This window comes from Wyeomyia smithii, chromosome 3, assembly GCF_029784165.1.
Source record: "Wyeomyia smithii strain HCP4-BCI-WySm-NY-G18 chromosome 3, ASM2978416v1, whole genome shotgun sequence".
Taxonomy (NCBI): Eukaryota; Metazoa; Arthropoda; class Insecta; order Diptera; family Culicidae; genus Wyeomyia; species Wyeomyia smithii.
In genome coordinates, this window is record NC_073696.1 from 250,165,797 (window position 1) to 250,190,689 (window position 24,893).

The 24,893-nt window shown below is 35.1% G+C and overlaps 1 protein-coding gene across 1 annotated transcript in view; it reads left to right on the forward strand.

Moving 5' to 3' along the window:
* The window catches only part of LOC129726827 (neuroligin-4, Y-linked), a 487,905-nt gene that overhangs the window by 123,455 nt on the left and 339,557 nt on the right, over nucleotides 1-24,893 (forward strand). Inside the window, exon 3 of the mRNA XM_055683960.1 lies at nucleotides 21,629-21,658. The gene's annotated coding sequence lies outside the window, so the exon portion shown is untranslated. The remainder of the gene's footprint in view (nucleotides 1-21,628; nucleotides 21,659-24,893) is intronic.

Consider the following 24,893-nt stretch of genomic DNA (forward strand, 5'->3'; position numbering starts at 1 on the left):
TTTATGAGGATCTATTTTTTTTAATATAAGCGTTTTGTGGGTCCTTAAAATGAACTCGGATCTACTTCAAATTCAACACACACACACACACACTCACACACAAACTACTCACACATACATACACACGCTATTCACACACCCACACATACACACCCTCACGCTACTCAGACACACACGCTTGATATACGACACACTATACCTACACTATCGGCAGCACCCAAACGGCTTCTAATTCTTCCGATGGTCTCCAGCAGTCTTGTCCACTTACTCATCTTTTACATTTATCAACACCAGTGATGGAAACGAAACGAATATGATGCAATCGTCGTTTATTCATCATATGTGCACTTCACGATGTGTACAGGCCGGGACAAAACTCGAATCCTCTCAACCCATAATGAAATGATGATAGGGTGCATAGGTTTCTAGGAGAAAACAAACACATGATTAGACTACATCAGCTCTGAGAAGCGATTCGATCGTTGCGTTTGTCTTTCCATAGGCCGGTAGTTACGGGAATAAAGGATAGCAACAGGAGAAAATCATGTCGCCTAAACAGCAGCAGAGGTGTGGTGCGGTGAGAGAGAATGTGTGGGGGAAGGAACTACTTCGGCAGCGGTTGAATTTTAGCGATAGTAGGAGAGCATACACTGTCATTTTCGTTCTTTTTCTGACAAAAAATCATGTTCATGAGTCAAAAGAATAAGGATATAACAAGTTCTGATCGCTCTCTGTAACAGAGACGAATAACTTCATATACCGAGTTGTGCACATTGAGAACCACGTATTGTGGTGTACACTAATGAATAGAAATATATCGTAAAGAGGAAAGCAAAAAGAGTGCACCAGCATCGATACTTTGTTTTTCGCATACTGACGACGATGTCAACGCATCCTAGGCTTGTTTTATATGTATTTATTAATCGCTAGAGGTGATTTTTTCCTTCGCTGATCAACACATACATTGCATCACATCAGTTTTTAGTAGGCTTTGTGATGAGCAAGAAAAAAAGCACAACCTTATTGAGCGATGCCTTTGCGCGTAGGGAGTGTGGAATATAACTACACACATGAGTAGGCGAGCCAAAGCTGCGTGCTGTTGAGTAAATTTACTGTGTCTGGGCTAAATTTATCATAGACCTGCACTGCCTGTAATCGCATAATTGTAACATTCGACATTTTATGGAATTCGCGCTTTTTATTGGGTAATGCTTAAAATATTATGTATTTTTTACATCTGAAAGAATAAGCTTATGTTTGTTTGAAAAAAGTTGTAAAAAATACCAAGTTGTTTTGTCACATAGCGTAAATAACCGCATAATTGTAACACTACTTAACTTCTTCAACTTTTTTGTCAAAAAAGTTTCCATCTAAATTCACATCTGCATCCTTTGGAATTCGGAAGTTATTCTGGTCCGGTAACCAACCACCGGTGATCCGTTTCTGATGTTTAGCTCATGCTTGTTGAACACAAGAAAAACTTCATTTCCCCCGTGATATATTCCAAAAGTAGCTTGAAAGTGACGGCATAAAAGTATCATTGCGAAAATTTCAACCAATTTGACTTCAAAAGTAATGTTCAATGTATACATAGTGTAAAGTAGTGCTTTCTTCAAGATACTAAGCTTAATTAAAGTGTCTATTTGCAAGAATATATTGGGAACAATGCATTTAAGGACAAAATATAAAAGTATCTTTTGCTCGAACAACCAATTTTGCAAATGTTACAAATATGCGATTATGGGCAGTGCAGCACTGCCGGTACCCGGATAACTGTCCCATAATGAAAAACAACATGTTGAGAAAACGGCGAGTTAATATTATCCTTGAATTTTTGGATTTCCAGCAATTACATCCAGGACCAATGACCATAACAGTTTCATGGCACCACAAGTTTATCGTTGAGAACAAAAAACCATGGATGGAATTGGTTTTACGTTATATAACTTGAAGAAAAGACAAAATGGGACAAAATATGCGGGTACATTTCAAAAGTACTCGCATATTTTGTCCCATCACATATAAATTCAACCAGTAACCGGCACTATCATTGGCAACGTAGATTGTACTACAGAAAAACAACATTAGTCAAGTTAATTAAATGACATACTTCTATATGCCTAAAATAATCCGATATACACTAATCTGGAGCAAAATTATATGTTTGCAGTTTGTACCACTATGCAGTGGGACTGTAATGCGGGTACTTTCAATATGGGACAAAAACAACTTGGTATTTTTTCCATGTTTTTCCATACAAAAGTATCAATTTTAATTTTTTCCCAGAAAATATGATAACAGTTAAGTCTATTCCCGATGATAACTCAAAAGTGACCAAAATCAGTATGGGACAGTTATGCGGGTACCGGCAGCTGCACCGTGATAGTAAAAAAAACTCATTGAGCATAACACAGTGAGTATAGCGCAGAGCCCTACGTAAACGCTACAGAACAGGTTATTGTGGAAACAGTCAGAAAAGTTTCCCCAGCTAGAATTTTGATCATAGTGCCCTTCTGCCGGTATGGAATGTCCACTCAGTGTGGGAAACTTGAGTGATTGGGCGAAGAGCCAATCACGTGGAAGCATCTCTGCTTTCTTTCTCTGTCGCTTACGTTTGGTGATGAATGCGATGCCAATTGGTTGGCATTGCTAGCCAATGACTGAATGCATGAAATCATTTCGTCCATGTTTTTGAAGTCTGCGTTAGGGAAATACACCAGTCGTATGAAAAATGTATGTGGATATTCGACCTTCAAACTTTTCCGCAATTTCCACAAAGTAATAAGAAAATGGTAGCTAAAATTATCATGTTATACAAATTTTGTATATTTTTGGTTTCCAACGGTATATTAACTATTGAAATCGGAACAGTTGTTTGAGCGCTATTAGCATCTAAAATCTTCCATTCCCCTGACCAAAAACGTTACATGTTCAATCCAGTTTTCACAGAATGTACCTTAGTATAGTGTAGAAAGACGTAGTCCCACGTCAAAAAATATTTCTCTGTGTTTCACTATGTTAACTGTAGTGTTGTAATTTGTAAACTCGGTTTGTGTGCTGTACATTAGCATTGCGTGACTAGTGAAGGGGAAGAAAAATACTGCCACGAAAGAAATTTTATTGTTTCATTATGATAACAACAGCAAGTGTCACGTTGATAACGTCATTTTCGTTTTACCGAAGGAACGGTGAGTGTCATTTGGTTGGATTTTCAGTCGATTTTATTTCGTGACCGTGAGCGATGCGCGTGAACTATTTCATCCGAGTATGACATCTCGTTCCAAGAATAGAATTCTAGTATGTTTAAAAAAGCGCTGCGTTCATTGGTAGTGAAATAGATTGGCTGTAATTTTAGATAGAAATCAAGTAGTGAAAATGATTTTTATCAGCCCTGACGACATTAGCTTCTTCATCGACATACATTAACTGATTTCAATGACCCACGTTTAATTATCTCATTTATTTGTTTTTTTTTTCTTATTTCTAAATACCTAAACTTGTATCTTAACATACAATATTTAAAAAAACAAAAATTTCATGTTGACAACGCCAATCATTGTTATGAAAATCACAACGATTTTATTGAAAATTCGTACTAATTTTATTTGATACAGTTTCGTATGTGTCAGCATTTGTCAGCAGTGATGAAAATGGGGCGTATTAGAGAAGATAGAACCAGGAGAATATAATGCTGACTAAGTAGCAGGGGTAGCAGATAAAAAAATGAAAATGAAATTATATTAAATTGAAAGTTAAGTTGAGAGAGATAAATAGATGACTATCATGTAATAAAAAGGGATTGAAAAAAAAATGAAAAAGAAACAGGATGATCGAATACCATTGGAGTTTTAATTAGTTGAAAATCTTAAAATATTACCACAAAGCCCAGAAATTTCCGAGAATAATTGTAACTTGTATTAGATATTTGCAAAAGTTTAAACATGTGATTGAAAAAGTTATCACTGTCTAGGAATTATTAGTCAATTCCTAGTTTATAAATTTTGAGAAGACGGCGATGATTGTAAGATTGATAACTTGATTTGGTAAACTACCAATAATTGTGTTTTTAACTGATTTCAACATGTATCTGATATACGATTATAAGCAGTCATATTTCCGTAAAACTCAAGCTTACATTTTGCGAACAGCCTAGTCGATGCAATCTAATGATTTCCTGATAGCATTTAAACAATGTTCTAAAGAGCATTTTTATGACACTTTACTGTAAAGTGATTTCTTCTACATTGGTTGTAAAACGAACTCAACAGGTGCCAATATTTTAAACGACTTCTCCTGAAAAACGCTCATTGCAAATCAATACATAAAAGTTTTTATCAAACAAATAAATCAGAACAAATAAAGAAAGGTAATTTCCCTACACCCCAGCAACATCCCGGCAACCATTTACAACGTTACATCAAGCCTAATTTCACCCAATATGTCTATTCAAATGCCATGAAACCCTCAGCCAAACATTTATGTTTCGATTCAACCGGTTTTTCTGGCAGCGGCCCACGGATGCTATCCATCACCGTACGCTTCATTAACCCCATTTCGATCGTAAACGATCGCTCTACCAGTCGGCGGGTGGCAAAAGCCCAAATCAAAAAGCCGTTCCACCGGATCGATTCGAGAGAAAAATTACCATATTTACAGACTCCATCTGCGACTCGCAAGGGCACAAGAAGTCAAGCTACCCCCGGGGAACATTCTAGGCAGTGACAAGCTCTCCGACCTGTGTAACATTTATTTTACTTTTTTTTTAAGAATCCGAGACCGATTCACCCTACAAATCGATTTGCCGTCGGTGGGAAGAGCTCTCTGGTTTGAGGCTGGGGCTCTCTGGAGTGGAACCGGGCACTTTATCAATTTTGCTACTGTCCAAATTTCATTTGAAAACAATTTAGTGTTTTCTTTCCAATCCGTTTTAAGAGAAAATGATTCGAATGACATTTGTTATATATTAATTTTATTTACAATTTTCGATTCTGGCAGTATTATAATTTATAGTACATAATTTTGCAAAGTTTTATTGATACTTATAGAATAAGGGCTCCACCCAAAATCTTACTGAACTCACAGCTCAAACAAGCGAAATTCAATATCTTTTCAATTTTATTGCCACTGCAGCATATGGTGATAAACCCTGTCACAGGGATGCTTTATTGGCCATGTGTTCAAACGAGCGGCACCGGCGCGGTCGTCAGCCACTAGTAATCTGGTAGTGAAACAAGTAGCATTTCCCGTCGTGGCACCTGTTCCGGTGCACTTCGCAAACGATCGCACCAACAACCATTCGGCAAGCACTTAATTGGCTTTTCCCAATTAAGCCTCTCCCGCCCGGGCTGCCGGATATGGCCCCGAACGATTCGCAGCAAACGTAAATGCAGTGCTTTATTTTTTAATGATAATCACTAGCGGAACAGCTTCCAAAGAGCAACTAATGTGCAGCAAGCAACAGAAAGTTTGCAGCGTCAGCTAACGGCCGCCCGGACACGGTACCAATTAAAAAATTTTCATTCATTTATTAAAGCGAAAACACATTCAAGCTGTCGGGAACGGACGAGTTGCCACTCTGCCACCAGGTGGGGTTCAACCGGAAAGTGGGAGGGTTTGTTTTCCGTGCAATTTTGTCGAGTTCTTCCGATTGCCGATACAACTTTTCCGATAACGATGCGATTCGAACAAACAAACTACGAAGAGATAAACTGAACCGGTCTCGAATTACGCCCGGCAACGGCAATCTGATTCGTGACTTCCGCGGCAGGCATGAATTGCTATTAAAATGAGCAAAAGAATTTCCCGTTGGTAGCGGGTGATCCTGAACCGTGGCGCACAGTGGGAACAAACTTTTTTTCGTTGAATTTGAGCGATACAATAATAAATATTTAATTAATAATTTACCATTAACCTGGAAATCGGAATATATATCGTTTGCTTGTCTTTCAGTCACGCGCACGACAAACGAAAGTTACTCAAATTGCCTTTTTCCCAAGCAAACTCTGAAGCTGAGGTACACTGAAGTTTGCTATTTTTTTGTGGGTAGCAACGCCAACACTCCTGTTCTGACTACAAGTTACCTTTGCTTTTAGTCCTCTACTCACCTCCTCTCGCCCGGTATGAAACCAGTCGTAAGGAAATCAAAGCTAACTGCGTCTTAACTATTATTCGGCACATGTGTTAAATTAGCACATGACTAAATGTTCTGATGCAGGTGCATCGACAAAAACCGCCAAAAACGTAATAAAGGGCGGAAGGCAATTTTAAGATGTAAGAAAGACATAGTATCAAAAATATCAAGCATGTAAATGAAATATAAAGTTAGCCAAACCACTGTCAGTTGATTATGAACGTTACTTTATAGTTACATGTCCAATAAGTTCTGTAATTTCATGGCATTACCTTCAAAATTAGGTTGTCAAGTGATGGAATAAGGCAGTACCTGTTGTAGTTCATTGAGAATTGACTATGAAAAAGTCAAAAAAATAATGGGGAACCTTTCTGCTCGAGAAAATAAGCAGTTTGGTTTTTTTAAAGTGTGTAGCAATTTTTATATGCATTGAAATTGTAATTTTTCAATAGTACTGTTATTCGATAGTAAAAAGTTGTTTGTTTATTAAAAATATCAATTACGACCGAAGACGTTAATAACGAACATTTATTAAAAATTGAAGAAAACCGGCTGTGACTCGCCAAAGCCATTTTTACAAAACATCATATCGAGTTTCAAGTTTAGCTTATGGCGCATAACAAGCCGCACTTAAAATCTATCCAACTTTCTCCCTATTACACAAAGCTCTAACAAAATTTACAAAAATGTTCTCAAGAAGTTGTACTCAAAGATAAAGCAATATAATTTTTTCCGATATTTTTAAAAACAGAAAAGACATTTAACCTACACAAGACATGCTGCACATATTGTACCCCAAATTAATTCTATAAGTATACTACGACGTTCAAGATGTACGGAGAAAGGGATAATTATTTTACTGATACGTGAAAATTTCAGCTGTTTCAAAGAAACTTAGAGTATAAGATAAATCCATTCCCGACGAGTGACATTCAAACTTTGATTCAAGTTCAACAATTATACTTGAAAATTTTCACGATGAAATTATTCTGTAAGGTACAGATTGATCTTTAATTTGCAATACAGTTTGTGTTAATTATGTTTATAGTTGATGAGTAATAAGTGTTTGAAGTTCATTTTTTGAGGAAAAAACTGATTTCTCTCCGTCGGGATCGGTTTAAGCTATTGGCCATTATTTTTGACCATTATGTAAAATCTGATCAACAGTTTTGATTTGAGATATTTCGATGTATCGACATAAAATTTTCAAAGTTTTAAAAATTTAACATAGGTTTATCCACTATCCTGCAAATGCGCTACAGTAAGCCAACTTCTTTTATATTTTATCAAATCCGGACTACTTCGTGATTAGGGCGGAACTAGATAGGAAAACAAGCAAGCATTCGTCCTTATCACGAAGTAGTCCCGAAATAATATTTGTTTGCTTACGTAGAAGAAGACGAAAACAAAGAAGTAGACAAAAGTTGTGGTGATGGGATGAGGATTCTTATGTTGTTACGCGGTTTCTGTGATGGAACGCAGATGACAGATGTTTCATGCGCGTCATTTAACATGTGTGAAGTTATATCGGAGTATTAGAGAGCGATTGGAAATACCCATCAATGATTAAAACAGTACTCCGTTATTCCAAGCTTTGCTATTGTTAATAAATTTCAGAGACAAACTTTTGCATGTGTGAATAGTTTTTTGAGCAATCCAGTTTTTTTTTCATGAGCAATGGTTTTTGTAAAATGTTTTTTTTTTTTCAATCACATTCATTTTTAGTTAAGTTTAGTTTGAATATAACATATGTAACATCAAACAATTGAGTAAATGAACTATTATTCAAGTTATGAAATTTAAAAAAATTTAAATCGTTTTCCAAAATATTCAAATAATGGAGATTTTTTTTTTTTGAGTCTTTAGATATTGGAGAAAAGAGCTGTGCAGTGGATCCGCGAGATGCAGAATCGTTTTCGAGTAAGCAATCAATCCACGATCTACTGCACGAAGGATTTATCGCAGCTTAGATAATTAATTAAGTTTTAAACCAGCGCTGGCCATCTGCATCGAATTTTCGATAGTGTCATAGTTACATCTTGAACTTCATCTCGATATTTCAAAAAAAGAAATTTTCATTTTAGATTAAATACCAACTTTTAATAGTTCAAAATGCATTTGAAAGTGGCTAGCCACTACGGGCCAACTAGTATAAATATATTGCTTTACTGAGCAGACTACAACCGAAAGTACAAAAGTGATTATGACTCATAAAACTTCACAGTCTGAAAGAAGCTTATTTTGAACAAGTTTTTCATAGAGCGTTAACCATTATGAACAACTTTCATTAGTATAACAATGATAATTATAACAATGATTGATGATGATGATGGTAATGATGATTCTCGCTGAACACAATGATCCAGAAACCGAATTTAGGGGGAAATTTGAATCTAAAGCTCGATAGTTGAAACTCGATAGACTATAGAGAAAAACTTTCTTCTACAAAGGTTAAAATACAAAAAATTGGAGTGACCCGAATATTCTATGGAATTAAGTATCTAACTTTTTTATGTTTGTAGATAGGAAAAAAATAGTTCAACAATGTTCTTAAAATTAATAGTGAAGAAAAAATTTGTTTTCTTTTTTTTTAATAACACTGGCCGACATAATGAAAAAAAAATGCATTCCAAAACGCTCAAACTGGAAAAAAATAAAGATTATAACTGTTCAACCACTCCTACGAATTCTGGTGCCCCTAGCTATTACCAAAACGCGTCCACTTACGTGAGAGTGTCGTATAGAAATTGCTCGCCAGATTCGTCGCTTTAACGTTATGTTCACGAGGAACCTCATTTAGGTCAAAAAACTCAAAAAACGGTAACCAAAATTCACAGAAGAAATTCAATAGCTATAATCTTTTATTTTTTCCGGTTTGAGCTTTTGAAATGCACCGATCTAGATGAAAAAAAAACGCTTTTTACTCTAATTTTTTATTTCACTTTTCACATTAAAAATGTCTTTGAACGACTTCTAGGGTTTTTTAGGCTAAACAATTTGCAATACTGACATCATAAATATCTCAACTCTACTCAATGTTATTGATGTTTTATATGTCTTTTGTATTTGTTCGTCGTTCTTTTTGGAGAAAACGTACAAAATATCTCTTAGTTTCAATTTGAATATGTGCTCCATACATGAAGAAATTTGGGAAAGTTTGTAATTTTTATATTTGAATTAATTTATTTTTAAAACATGACGAAAATTGTCATAATTCTATAATTTTGGCATTTAAAAGCAAGCAGGTTTGATTTCTCGGTTTGTTCCTAATACTAAATATTATTACCTATAATTTGTTCCAAAAAGATTGACAATGAATCAACTGGTTGAGAAGTTATGAATTTTTAAAAATAAAATACCGTTTATTAAGGTCACCCTATTTCGGACCTGGTCACCCTAACGACCCGACGACAAAACACAGTTTTTTTTATTTTTGACGAGAATCAAATTCTGCAATTTTGAGCCGAATTGAAGCACTTCAACTAACTGATCAATTCCGAAATAGGGTGACCATCAAAGACGACTTTATTCGGTACATTTTATATTTAAAAATTCCCAATTTTTGTATCAAATTAAGAGTAATTGATTCTGGCTTAAAGAAAAATAAAACAAAAGAAAACATATTGTGGGCTGTTGAATGCAAAATTTATATAATTATTATAATATTAGTCATGTTTTCAAATTCAATTCACCAAATTTACCAATAAAGTAATACCATTTTTTATAATTAATAAATAACACGTTTTCGAAAATTTCTTTATAAATAGAGTCAAATCTGCCCCCTTCAAATTGATTCTAAGAAATATTTTTATGTTTTTCCCGAAAAGAACGACAAACAAATGAAAAAGGTATATTAAAAAAAAACTCAGCTATATTCAGTGATAGAGAAGTATTTTTTTTTTTCAGCAAAACTTGAAAATAACGGGGCTACAACAATGTAGAACCGAGAAAAGCCGTATTTCCCTTGAAATTTCATGTTACAGTCGTCTTTAAATTTGACTATGCAGAACAATTATTTCTTCAATCTACAGCAGTTCCACAAAAAAATTTTCCGTTTTAATTTTTTCCAATTGTCATTTTTTATTTGGCTTAAAAATTTCGAAAAGACAAATTTATTATCAAAACAAATATTTTAAAGTATATATTTGTTTTCGAAAAGACAAATTTACTATCTTCAATTTTGCCGAAGACTCTATACCGATCAAACAAACCGTTTTAGCTCAAAAATATTTGTATCATCAATTCATACCTTATATAGCATTTTTTAATAATTTTCTCAAAAATGAGTCATGTTCCAAAAAATTAAACCTATAGTACAAAATGACATGTTTTGCCCATAGAAACATCTATGGAGAGTTTCAACTAAATCAAAAATGGTCGATTAAATTAGTTGCCAATTTTTGTGTGGAATTGGATTATGGAAAGTAATTATAAAAATTTCGGTCACCCTAATTTTTGGAATGCATTTATTAAGCACATTATTAATATAACGGCTAAAAGATTGATTTTGTTTAGCACACTTATTTTGCTTTTTACTCTATTTTTGCTTCTCACACTGATTTTTGTTTTTCGTGCTGGTTTTTGCTTCTCACAGTGAATTTTGCTTCTCATACTGATTTTGACTTCTCACGCAGATTCTCTCTCACAGTTTTAGAACACTTATTGGCCTCTCATACAGATTTTTGCTTCTCACACTGCTTCTAATCTCATTGTTACCCATACTGGTTTTTACTTCTAACACTAGTTTGCTTCACTCACTAGTTTTTCTTCTCTCATTGATTTTTGATTTTTGACACACTGATTTAGGTTTGTCTCACTCATTTTTGCTTTTCGCTCTGATTCTGGTTTTTGATACTGCTTTTGCTTCTCAAACTGGTTTTAGCTCCTTTCTGAGATTTTTACTCCCAATACTGATTTATGTTTGTCACACTGATATTTGTTTCTCACCCCGATTTTTACTTCTAACACGATTTTACTTTTCGGATTATTGTTTTTCACGCTGCTATTTTCTTCTCACATTATTTTGTTTCTCACTCTGATTTTTGTTTCCCGCACTAATTTTTGCTTCATACACCGATTGTTGCTATTCACTCTCATTTTTGCTTCTCACTACGAATTTCGCTACTCTTACTGATTCTTGTTTCTCACTCTGATTTTGGTTTCATATGCTGTTTTTCGCTTCCCACACAGATTTTTGGTTCTCTTTCTGATCTTTGCTGTTCACACTGATTTTTGTTCCTTGCACTGTTTTTGTTTCTCACTGTAATTTTTGATTCTCACACTGATTTCACTTCTCACACTGAATCTTGTTTCTCGCACTGATTTTTGTTTTTCACACTGATTTTCGCTTCTCACACTAATTTTCGATCTTTACACTGATTTCTTGTTTCTCTCACTGATTTTGGTTTCTCACACTGATTTTCGCTTTTTGTTTCTCGCACTGATTTTTGTTTCTCACACTGATTATTTGCTTCTCATACATATTTTAGCTTTTCACTCTGATTTTTGCTTCTTACACTGATGTTTGATTCTCACCCTGATTTTTGTTTCTCTCACTGATTTTTGTTTCTCACTCGGACTGTTGTTTCGCTCACTAATTTTTGATTCCCACGCAGACTTTTGTTTCTCACACTGATTTTTACCTCTCACTCTGATTTTTGTTTTTCACTCTGCTTTTTGCTTCTCACACTAATTTTGCTTCTCATACTGATTTTTGCTTCTCTCACTGATTTTTGCTTCTCACTCCAATTTATGATTCTCACTCCCATTTTTGTTTTTCACACTAATTTTTACTTTTCACTCTGATTTTGTTTTTTCACTCTGCTTTTTGTTTCGCACACTAGTTTTGCTTTTCGCACCGATGTTTACTACTAATACTTCATATTTCTTTTAATTAATGTTTTAATTTTTCACAGTAATTTTTGCTTCTCACACTGTTTTTGCTTCTCACACTACTTTTGTTTCATGTCAATTTTTGTTTGACAATAATTTACGTTTTATTTTTGAAAGATCCTATCAAAACCATATCGGAACGTTTATCTCTCACATCCAGAAGTTACATTAACTTCATTATTTACTCAATCATCATTTTTTTCATGCCGTGTAAATCGTTTTATATTTGCCACTGCATGTAAATTTAGATTTAATTTTCCGTGTATCTATTATGGGCAAGTATTTATTCCAACTCAGAAAAATACCTGTTAGGTTGGAAACCACACACAATGATATCTGTTGGGTGGAAATCACCAATATCATGGTAGCAAACACTGTGTTAGCCTTGGGCTATAGTAAACACTTTATTAAGGGAAATTCAACAAATTAATTTCGTTTAGTTCCACTTACAAATTGGGTGTAACTATTCCGGAAGTGGTTATATCAACTCAATTTATGCGCAAACTCGAGATATATCCAGAAAACTTCCATCGTAAAACATCTTATTCAACCAAACTGCATCAGAATCAAGAGATACATTTATTATCTCTGATTTATGTTAAGAGAAGTTGAGTTAATCTGACGAGTGGTCCACTATATGAAAGCGGTTCCCTAGATGTTAATTTACCCCGAGACAATGGCCCATCTTATGTAATGCCCATCTACACTACTGATTTCTGGTTCGTTTTGCGTTATTCATAGAGTTTTTTTCTTACTGTTTCCTCACTTCATCCATACTAGGGTAAATTAAACTATAGTGGACCCCATTCCAATGTTGGACCACCCGCCAGATTAGCTCAATTTTTGCGAAAATTCGAGGGGTTTTCAGAGGACTTTCATCTGGAAATATCTTATCCAGCCAACCTTCATCAAGAACATTCATAAATTTCAATATATGTGAGGAGAAACTAAGTTAATCTGACGAGTGGTCCACTATAGGTTAATAAAGCAAATGGGTCCATTATAACCCCTTAATCTAATCCACTGTATACTTTTTTTTCTGTAATTGCATGTAGTTTATTAACCTTTGTTTGATATTTTAATACCTTGTCTTGACAATCGTCGCTACTGTACATGACTTTAATTAGGGTACATTAACTTATAGTGAACTCCTTTCCTATAGTGGACCACTGGCCAGATAAATTCAATTTAAGCAAAGCTCAAGGGATTTTTAAGAATTTTTCATCGGGAAACAGCTTATCCAGCCAATCTGCATCAGAATTATGAGGATCATTAATAAATTCCGATATAGAGTACAACTACCTTGAATGGACCACTTCCTTCGGTGCACCACCCTGACGAAAAATTGTTTATTCTCTTGCCTAAATTGGAAGTAACAAAAGGGGCAAATTGACTTATAGTGGACCACCCGCCAGTTTAATTCAATTTATGCGAAAAATCGAGGAATTTTCAGAACACTTTAGTTGAGATACCTGGTCCAGCTAGTCTGTATCACAAAGATTCATAATTTATGGTTTATGTTAAGACAAAATGAGCTAATCAGACGGGCGGACCATAATATGTTAATTTACCCTAATTCTCGTGATTCTGGTGAAGATTAGATGAATAATATGTTTCTTAATGGAAGTTTTATGGACATCTTTCAAGTTTTTGTATAAATTGAGTTATTCTGACCGATGATCCAGTAAAGGACGTAGCTCATCCAAGGTAGTTTTACCTTATGTTGAGATAAATCAAGTTAATCTAACGGATAGTACATTTTGGGAAAGGGGTCCACTATGTTTGATTTACCCCAAATTCTGATCTAATGTTAAGAGAAATTACACTAATCTATCAAATGGTCTATTATAGGAAAACGGTCAATTTTTGGTAAATTTACTTTATCTTTTGGTAACCTGATAACCCTGTTTTTTTCTCAGGTAAAATCAACATCAAGTGGACCCATTTACTATACTAGACCACTCGTCAGATGAACTCAATTTCTCTCTAAATGTTCTAAATGTTTCTCGTGACTCCGATGCAGATTTGTTGGATAAGATTTTTCCCGATAAAAGTTTTCTGAAAATCTCTCGAGTTTTCGCATAATTTGAGTTAATCTTACGAGTGGTTCACTATAAGCTAATGAGTAATGTGTTAATGTATGTAGTTGCTTTACTCAGAGATTTTTACTTAGGGTAAGTTAACCTATAGCCTCAACCTATAACTCAATTTATGCGAAAACTCGGGGGATTTTCAGAAGACTTCTATTGGAAAACAACTTATCCAGCCAATATGCATCACAAACATTTATGCATTCCGATTTTTGTTATCAAAAAATAAAGCAATCTGTTAAGTGGTCCGCGATTGATTAATAAAGAAAAGGGCTCTACTATAAGTTAACTTACCTTGTGATAAAAGAAGTTGATCTAATAAAACGAGTGGTACACTATAGAAACGGTTAATTTACTTGATGTCTTGCTGATCTGACCCTGTTCTTCTCTCATGAATACATTTAGGGTAAATTAATTTATAGTAAACCCTTGCCCTATAGTGGACTACTCGTTAGATTAACTCAATTTCTCACAACATAAACCAGAATTTATACATGATTCTCGTGATTCTGATGGAAATTGGCTGGATAAGACGTTTTTCGATCAAAGTTTTCTGAATATCCCACGAGTTTCCGCATAAATTGTGTTAATCTAGCGGGAACAGGAAAGAGGCCCCCTTCAGGATAGTTTACCATTACTTACAATAAATTATTCAGTACAAACACTATTTTGATGCAGAATTATAAATTTATATCTATTCAATTCTCTTTCTTCGAATAATTTTTCCCTGTTATACATTCTGATTAAAATCTTTAAAGTGTATTTAATTCATAGAATTACTTAGGATTCAAAGTTGGGTACTTGAAGTAGTGGAAAAATTTAAAATTAATTCATTGAACTGAATTAAAACTCTGTTTGCAAATAAAAAGTCTGCAATTTTTATGCTTTTTTCTTCGTTACTTCAAGGAAAAAAACCATTTATGGATGTTTTAATATCTGTTTTGAATTAGCAGTTAAAAAACAATTATGAAAATCCATTACTCATCATTCCGTTAACATTTCGACGTTTCGATTACCAATGACTGTCCGATCCACATTGTTTTAAATAACATTCCCAGTTCCGTTTGCCGGGGTGTAATAATATTTACCGTTTTCGTTCCAAGAAGTCCTACGAGAAAAAGTCCTTCCAAGTAACGCGCAACAAGTATAGTAAGAACGGCAGCTTTCAGCGGATTATTCGCTGCGAAAGGTCATCGTTTCACTTTGTATGTGTTTAACCTTGGTTTTTTTTTTGTCTGAAGAAAAAAAATTGCTAAAGCAAATTTTACCGGAGTGAAAAAGTTTATTTTTAATCCCAACCCGAATTACGCTTGATTACCTTAAGAACGTCGAGGTTGAGATAAGTTTGGGTAAACGAACGTGGATCTATGGATTTTTCTGTAAGATAGAACTGGAGAAAAAGCTAAGTTATTTTATCTTTCTGTCCAGTGAAAATTCCGACATCAGCTCTTTTGTTGCGGATAGTCATTCGATAATCGCAATAATCCCTGGCTGCTTCCGGCACGCATGAAGGCAAAATAACAATGTGTATGTGTGTAATTTGATAAGTTGGCGAAAGATTGCTGTAAAATGGGCAGACGGATCAAACGGCTGGTAAGGTAAGGAGTTGAGTTTAAGCCGATTTGAGGTCTTAGGCCTAGGAACGATTTTCCTGGAAGGCCTTTTCCTTTCACAGTGTTACTGACCTGTCGATGGACTTTGGAGCAGATCTTTCCAACGATGTTTTAGAATGATTAATATTTTTCTCGAACCATTCGAACGGAAGTCAATTTATCAGGAACGGAGTGAGTGATTTATGTATTGACTTTCGTTAGCAACAACTCTCGGTTATAATCTTCCAACCAGGACTCATTTCATATTACTTAATCAAGGCAGTCTCGTTAACTAGACTGTTTTGCACACAACCTTTATTGAATGGGAATCGACTGAATCGGCTTCGTGCATTTGAGCATATTTGCATTGGTAACGAGAAAATAGAACCACAACTGCGAACATCCGTATGACGGCGGAAGCTTACTACAAATCCCATAACAAATGAATACAATACATAATAGAAATTGTATGCGCTGTAATATCTTGCAGCGCTTTGATCATAAACAAACATAATCTATTTCCTGGAAAGGTAATACTAAGCTCATGACAAGCTGAGAGGCTTGCGGCATCAACCCTGCCGGTAGCAATCAATGGTTGACATATAATTGCAATACCAAGCGTATGGATTTTAAGGATGCATGCGCATGATGATGCTCTTGTTACAACAATTGGTTCCCTATCACAGCACAGCACTGCACAGATGGGTAAACAGTTCCTTTCAAGACAAGACCATCGCAATCTATATTCTCGTAAGCTCCTCCTTCACAACATTGTTGCAATTGCATCGCCACCTAAACAGTTGCCAGTGGAGCAGGAATGTGTTAAACTTTTCGTTTTCGGCATACCTTCATCTGCATTCCATTCGCGTGCGAGCGCATATGACAGCTTCATTCCCCCCGATCATCCCGAGGATGGGAAGCTCAAAAGAAGAAAGTTTCAATCGCTTTGAACTACGGCACTGGAATGGAACTCATGCATCATCGCAGATATTCGGAAATTACTGCTTCTGTCGCATGGTAACAAATCCTTCCACCATCACCAACCATCCAGGATGGGCTCTCGAATGGGGTCTCATTTACATGTAGATTCAAGACCGATGCTTACGGTTACGAGACTAAAAGCTACACCAGTAGACGAGCACAGCAGGTAGAAGGTAGAAAGTAATTCCTAGAAATATTTTAATTAATTTTAGCAAGATAAATAGTCCTCCCTTTTGGCGCGTTGCGGCGACGGCAAGAAACTTTGCAAGATGAAGTAACTTACAATAAGTGAGACAACAGAGAGTTGTGTGGGGGAAGGGAAAAACCCCAGGAAACCGGACAGGTTTGCTCGTCTGAGGATAAGTCTAAGAGATAAGTTTAAATGGAAGCTTCCTGGGTCCTGGAGTTTGCTCGCATTCAGATGCGCTTCCGTTACAGAAGCCAACTTCACCGCGCTTAATCTTTGGCTTCCTTGGCCGAAAGCCGCTCAAGGTGGCAATGCGAATGAATCGATCCCTCATCTCGTTTATATTACAGTTGAAGTGCAGTCTAAATTTTGATATTATCAATGGCGGTAAAATAGAACACTGCAGTTGTGTCATTAATATTTTTCGCGTAATTGTAATTGCTGTTTTATGATTTAATGCTCTGCAAAACAGTTTTTCAAGCGCCCGCTGTATTAATGATTGTTCTAATAGAACCGGACCATAATTGGGAATATTTTACAGAATGCACGAGAGCACAAATACAAATCATACTTGCCAACAGTAATCCAGGAATTTATTAGCCAACACCATCCTTTTTGCAGCATTTTCCTGCTACTCTCCAGCACGTCTCCCAAGTGCATCTTCGAGCGATAACCTCCCAATTTATTATTCTATATCAAATCACCCTGGAGCGGGTCTGCATTTTCAGCGGAGCAATTTTTTTGCCCGATGAAAGCTACTTTTTGTGTGCGGAGTTTCTTCCAAAAAAGCCGGAAAGGATTCCGCTGCCTTTGGCTCATAATTTTCCTCCCTCGTTGATGGCGGCTGTGGAAAAAAACAACGTAAAAGCAGATGCACTCTCACTGCCATTAGCACCTGTCGGATTACTAGTGCTGCTTTCGGTTGTGTTTCGTTTTATAGCTACCGGCGAAGATCGGACAAGATTGATGGGAGCAGCAGCAAAAACAACTGAGTTGGACGAAATGCGGACGTGGAATTGCTGGAACGAAACTGCAGCTGGTACTTTTGATTTATTCGAAGCGAATACTACAGGTGGAATGAGATAGAGCAAATATTTCAATCCAATTTCTTATTAATGTTTAATATTTATGAATTTATGAATTTTGAGGATGTCCAATTTCATGTCGGTTAATTCGTGTAGATAATCTTAGATTCGAAGTTCAGTATTGAAAACCAGACTCACAAATTTTTATTTTTTCTGAATTCCGTTTTCTGTTTTCTGTTTCCTGTTTTTTGATTTCTGTTTTCTGTTTTCTGCTTTCTGTTTTCTGTTTTCTGTTTTCTGTTTCCTGTTTCCTGTTTTTTGATTTCTGTTTTCTTCTTTCTGTTTTCTGTTTTCTGTTTTCTGTTTTCTGTTTTCTGTTTTCTGTTTTCTGTTTTCTGTTTTCTGTTTTCTGTTTTCTGTTTTTTGTTTTCTGTTTTCTGTTTTCTGTTTTCTGTTTTCGTTTTTTGTTTCCTGTTTTCTGTTTTCTGTTTTCTGTTTTCTGTTTTCTGTTTTCTGTTTTCTGTTTTCTGTTTTCTGTTTTCTGTTTTCTGTTTTCTGTTTTCTGTTTTCTGTTTTCTGTTTTCGGTTTTCTGTTTACTGTTTTCTGTTTTCTGTTTTCTGTTTTCTGTTTTCTGTTTTCTGTTTTCTGTTTTCTGTTTTCTGTTTTCTGTTTTCTGTTTTCTGTTTTCTGTTTTCTGTTTTCTGTTTTCTGTTTTCTGTTTTCTGTTTTCTGTTTTCTGTTTTCTGTTTTCTGTTTTCTGTTTTCTGTTTTCTGTTTTCTGTTTTCTGTTTTTTGTTTTCTGTTTTCTGTTTTCTGTTTTCTGTTTTCTGTTTTCTGTTTTCTGTTTTCTGTTTTTTGTTTTCTGTTTTCTGTTTTCTGTTTTCGTTTTTTGTTTCCTGTTTTCTGTTTTCTGTTTTCTGTTTTCTGTTTTCTGTTTTCTGTTTGCTGTTTTCTGTTTTCTGTTTTCTGTTTTCTGTTTTCTGTTTTCTGTTTTCTGTTTTCTATTTTCTATTTTCTATTTTCTATTTTCTATTTTCTATTTTCTATTTTCTATTTTCTATTTTCTATTTTCTATTTTCTATTTTCTATTTTCTATTTTCTATTTTCTATTTTCTATTTTCTATTTTCTATTTTCTATTTTCTATTTTCTATTTTCTATTTTCTATTTTCTATTTTCTATTTTCTATTTACTGTTTTCTATTTTTTATTTTCTATTTTCTATTTTCTATTTTCTATTTTTTGATTTTCTATTTTCTATTTTCTATTTTCTATTTTCTATTTTTTATTTTCTATTTTCTATTTTCTATTTTCTATTTTTTTTTTTCTATTTTCTATTTTCTATTTTCTATTTTCTATTTTCTATTTTCTATTTTCTATTTCCTATTTTCTATTTTCTATTTTCTATTTTCTATTTTCTATTTTTTATTTTCTATTTTCTATTTTCTATTTTCTATTTTCTATTTTCTATTTTCTATTTTCTATTTTCTATTTTCTATTTTCTTTTTTCTATTTTCTATTTTCTATTTTCTATTTTCTATTTTCTGTTTTCTATTTTCTATTTTCTATTTTCTATTTTCTATTTTCTATTTTCTATTTTCTATTTTCTATTTTCTATTTTCTATTTTCTATTTTCTATTTTCTATTTTCTATTTTCTATTTTCTATTTTCTATTTTCTATTTTCTATTTTCTATTTTCTATTTTCTATTTTCTATTTTCTATTTTCTATTTTCTATTTTCTATTTTCTATTTTCTATTTTCTATTTTCTATTTTCTATTTTCTATTTTCTATTTTCTATTTTCTATTTTCTATTTTCTATTTTCTATTTTCTATTTTCTGTTTTCTGTTGTCCAAACTATCACAAACATTTCTTGTGCATGTCCTTCAACCCATTACGTCCCTGATTTACATATATTCAAAGGTAACCGGAAATAATTACCTTCTCCACCAAATATGCACCGTCATGACTCGTAACGGCTGCAGCATGCATCCTCATAGTGTGAAAACTTTGAAAAATCACTCTCACTCTTTCAAGTGATCAAATCCTATAGGATGCCTTGCACCGGTTTTACAGAATGGCTAGAATGAATGAAGATAAATTGATACCAACCGTCGTCACTTCCCGGCCGGTTTTGACCAGCCAGTGGCAAGACTGGAAGCCTTAGCAGAGATTTATGATCTAGAGAAAATGCATAAACGTGGAAAACTAAAACTCTTACCATAAAATTAACTGTACTGAAACCTTATACAATTTTAATTTTACTTGAAACTCTACATTCACAACCAAAAATATGGATAAAAAGCAAAGCTAGCACAATATCACAAATTACTAGTTACTATGTAATTCCATATTTACTACACTACTTAAGATAGGATTAATATTTTCAAATGCTGCACCATGTGGCATAATTTCATTAGAACAAACTTCAGCAAGGGCGTCTTCCCAACCCGACACGAATATTGCGAACAAACGCATCTGGATTTCGTCTCGTTCCTTTCAGAAAAGCTAATCCCTTTACAACGGTTGGCGTCATTTTTCCTGGTACCGAACAATCTCCATTTTTGGACCACTCGAGAGAAGAGGAGTGCCATTATGGTGTCGAGTCCATTACCGACGACGCAACCAGAAGCCGCACGTGAATGTGTGTGTGTGCGTTCCGGTGGGTGGCTCGACACCATCAGGCCATTGTATAATTTGACAAGCGAAAGGACCTCCGATGACGATTGGCTAGCCGCCAGCGGAGTAATCCTCCACGGTGATCCATTCAACACGCACTCCAATAAAAATAAACTCTGCAGTTCCACTGTTGCTGAGCTGCTGGTATCACCGTCCGCAGATTATAGTGACAAGTAGTGCCACCTGTCAGCGGTTTTCACAAGCTTTCGGATTCAGGTGATGAGATTTTTTTCGATGTTGCCAACATCCTGGAGCTAGATCTTCGCAGAACTGGAAGCGTGTTTCGGGGACTAAAATTACCATCTTTAGGGTACCGGTTTTTCATTTGCCGTGGTTTGGGCGGCAAAAACAAACAAACAAAAAATCGAGAAAAAACACTCGGTAAATCCGGTCCTAAGTGGCATTTCTTGTTGTGCGGACAATTAAAACAGACTAAAAATGAGGGTACGGTTTGGATTAAAAAGCGGTTTAAATTTAAATTGGAAATTAAGCCTGCCGCGGGCAGTGTCGGATTTTTTTAGTCACGATCGAAGCAAATGGAACCATTTTTTTGTGTGTTACGTTGTATGTTCTGGTGGCAAGTTTACCGAAGTTTTTTTTCCAGCAAAAAATGTGTAGCAAAATTAGGTTTATTATTGTACGGCTGATACGGTTTCTAAGAAGGTTGATTGGTTTTGCATCTAACCACGAGTATCCATTTCAAATTCATAATTTATCTGCAGACAAACAATCAAATTTGGCATTGTCTAGAAATTGAGGCACGTTTGGCAAAGTTCGGTTGAATGAAATCAAGTTTTTGCTGTGCGCACCAGTAAACACCAATCAGGGTAAGAAAGCGTGAATGCAGTCTCGCACAGCAATTGGAGACGAATTCTAAGGAAAAATTCCGTTTCACGTGTCTTTTCAATCGAGAAATGGATCCATAAATTAGAATAAATTTTGTTTTGCGGTGCGGTGAACGACCAGCGTATAATCATTTGAAGCGTGGTCAAATATTTGCGTCCGCCATTGTAAAATATTAACTCAATTTATTATCCATTATTGTCACTTTCAGGTTCCGGTCGCAAATAGAACCGTAATTTTGGTGAGTAGAGGATTCTTTATGTTATGTCATCATTAGTTCAGAAATTCTTTAAGGATACACGGTCCAGACTACCATTAAATTAAGCAATTTTTACCACTAGCTTTAGCAAAATCGATTTTCATCAGCAATATTATTTTCTATAAAAAATACCTTTTTATAAAAATCATCCTTTCATCATCTCTAAATTGTGCTGCAAAACTACAAAACCGATCACCACTTCTTCTCCTTCTATTCTAGTCACGATATTGATCTTCATTTGCACCATGTGTTTCAATTTATTATTCCGGCTTACTAAACATTTACAGTTATCAAAATGTAAAGCATGTGTATTTATTTCAAATTGTACAATCAAAATCACGTACAAAAAATTCGGAATACAAAGTTGTGATTGTCGTAAGCAGGCTTTGTTTTGCTCATTTTCATCTTAAAGAGAAAACAGGTTTCTTCCCTCTTAACAACTGCGAGCTTACATTCAATGTGCATCACACCATCTGCTGTAGAGAGAGCGCAGAGTAATAGTTACTCTGACGAAAAAATGCTCCTAATATGACAGAGCAAAAATCCAGTGAAACTTGTAAATTGCTCATCCGCGCACGCAAGTAAAATGAAAAAAATTGCTCGGCGATAAACTGAGCATTGCCTTACCGTTCTCATCGCTCTGGGGTGCGGCAAAAACAGTATAAAATCGAATGGTGAGTTGTTAATCTTCCTATAATATTAAATTCAAAAACGGTTAGCATGTGGCTTCAATGTGAACCTAAATGTTTTGATATTTGGCCAACTTCTCTTCTAGTAAGGGAGAAGCTAGCGAAAACTACTTCCTTTTAAACTGAGAGAGCAAATAAATTGTTTATTCCTAACACGCGATGATAAAGAGTGAAAAGGAACTCTGCGACTGAAATACTCTACGCCTAAATTTGGATAATTACTCACTCTGACTGAGAGAAAGTCTAGTTCTCTAAGAAGTTTGGCAGGTAGTAAAGGAAATTTGAGCAAAAATCAAGAGAACGGAAGAAGCCTGGTCGTAAGGTGTTGTATCATGTTGGGAACAGTCCGAAAATGTACCGTGATCGTAAAAATTTTTCATATAAGAGATTTCTTCACTATTTAAAGAGGCAATGATTTTAATAATAAGGAGTATCATTAAACAACTCCTTAAGGGGTTATATACCTCTTTAGTTTTCAAGAAACCGGAAAATTTTTTATTACATTATCTTCAAATATAACATCTTGAGAACATTTCCACAAATCTTCATAAAGATCTGAGCAATAGGAAAAAAGTTAGAGCGATTTGCAACGCGCCTCGCCACGGCCGCATAAGCTAAACTTGAAACTTTACACGCGATTATCTCGGAATAGTTTTTTTCCGGAAAATGACTTTGCCGTGATCCTGATTGCGGGAAAACTACTGAGCCGATTTCCTTCATCTTTTTTTTTAATTTTCGTTATAAAATTCGCCGGTCCTTGAACGATCGCTTTTTTAAAACATACAGTTACATTTTGCCGCAAAAAAATTTTGAATGCAATTTTTCGTGCTCAAAACGTGCATTTTTTGGGAAAAACGTTCCCGTTTGTACTGAAAACAAAATACTCATTAAAGCGATCGTTCAAGGACCCGGCACACTTCTAAACTAATGAAATAACATGAGTTTTTTGATTTCGGTTGATCCGCTGAGTCTCTATTAGGATCACCGCAAGCCTCTGCAAAAAAAAGCGTTTCGGGGAAACGGCCATTACTCCAGTAATAATTGGTATATCTCAAAATCAAACGTATTTTCTTGTTGTTGATGAACTGTACTTTCAGAAAAATACCACTTTGATGCAATGAAAATGGTGCTATGCACTTAAATATAAATTCAAACTTCCCTCATTTTTCTCGACCAAAAAGGTATATAACCCCTTAAGATGTCAGAAAACTTCAATAAGATACTTTCAAGTAATACTATCAGTAAAAATCTTTTTGAAAAATGATTCATGTTCCACATATTTCGCCCTTACGACTGCTATCACATATTGTTTTTAAGCAGTGATAATGGAATCAAACGTTCGAAAAATGCAGTATATTTTTCCATAAAATGCTTCTATAACATTTAAAATTCTTGTAGGAACACTCCTTGTGAGAAATGTTTTCTTTCAAATTGCAATTATTGATGGAATACAAAGGCTTGTTTTGTATCATGCAGATACAATTCATGGAAAAGTTTTTGTTTGGAAAACTTTTTCCTTGAGGGTGCCCATTTTGAATTGAGAACAATAGTTTAAGGAAATCAGATTGTCTACCAAAGAAATGCCCTAAAAAAGTCCAAACTGTTCACGATCATGATACATCCTACCTTGACCGCAAACAAAAATTGGTGCAGAGTACAATAGCAGCCCGTAGTGTTGTCATGGTAACTGAACAAAACTGCGTAGTAAAATCATAGATTCTAACATCAAACCGCGAAATGGGGTAAATTTTATTACCCAGAAATTCGAAATAAAAAGTACTTCCAGTTGACTACACTGCATAACGTTTTCGTGTCTTCAAATACAGTAAGGTCGTTTTTATGCGTTTTTTACGCGTGTAGCTTTCCTCCATTACTCAAAAACGGTACAAGATATTGACCTCGTTTCAATCACGTTTTCCGTTTTAGGCCACGAGTGATCATATATCAGTTTTCAAAAAAATTTACAATTTTTTATGTACTCAAAATTTAAAATATTGCGTTTTAGTTTCTAGATTGGCCACTATCATATTCAAACGAGGTTTAAACGTTTTAGGACGGTTTTCTTTGTTATATTTGCAACTCAAAAAAGTCATTTTTTACGCGGGCCCATACAAATTTGGTACGCATCCCCCGCGTAAAACACGACCTTAGTGTACAACTTTTACGGAAAAAACGTACTTTTACCCTATGAACATGATTTACTTTTTACTTTTACGGCGACAGACCGATTATCGATCCAATGCCGAATCCAGAATACCTCGCCTTGTCACTCGGTCTTAGGCTGCTATCCTCCAATCCCCCCTAACACCTATTTCGCGGACATCCTCGTCGACAGCACACATCCAACGAGTGCGAGGCCTACCTCGAAGTCGACGGCCTCTATTGGGATTTCTATTAAATATACTCTTCACTGGTCGTTCTTCCGGCATTCTAGCTACATGCCAATGGCTGCAGTTCGCCAGCTCTGCAGTCTGCGTAGGGTCCGCAGGTCGTCTTCCACCTGATCGATCCACCTTGCCCGCTGTGCA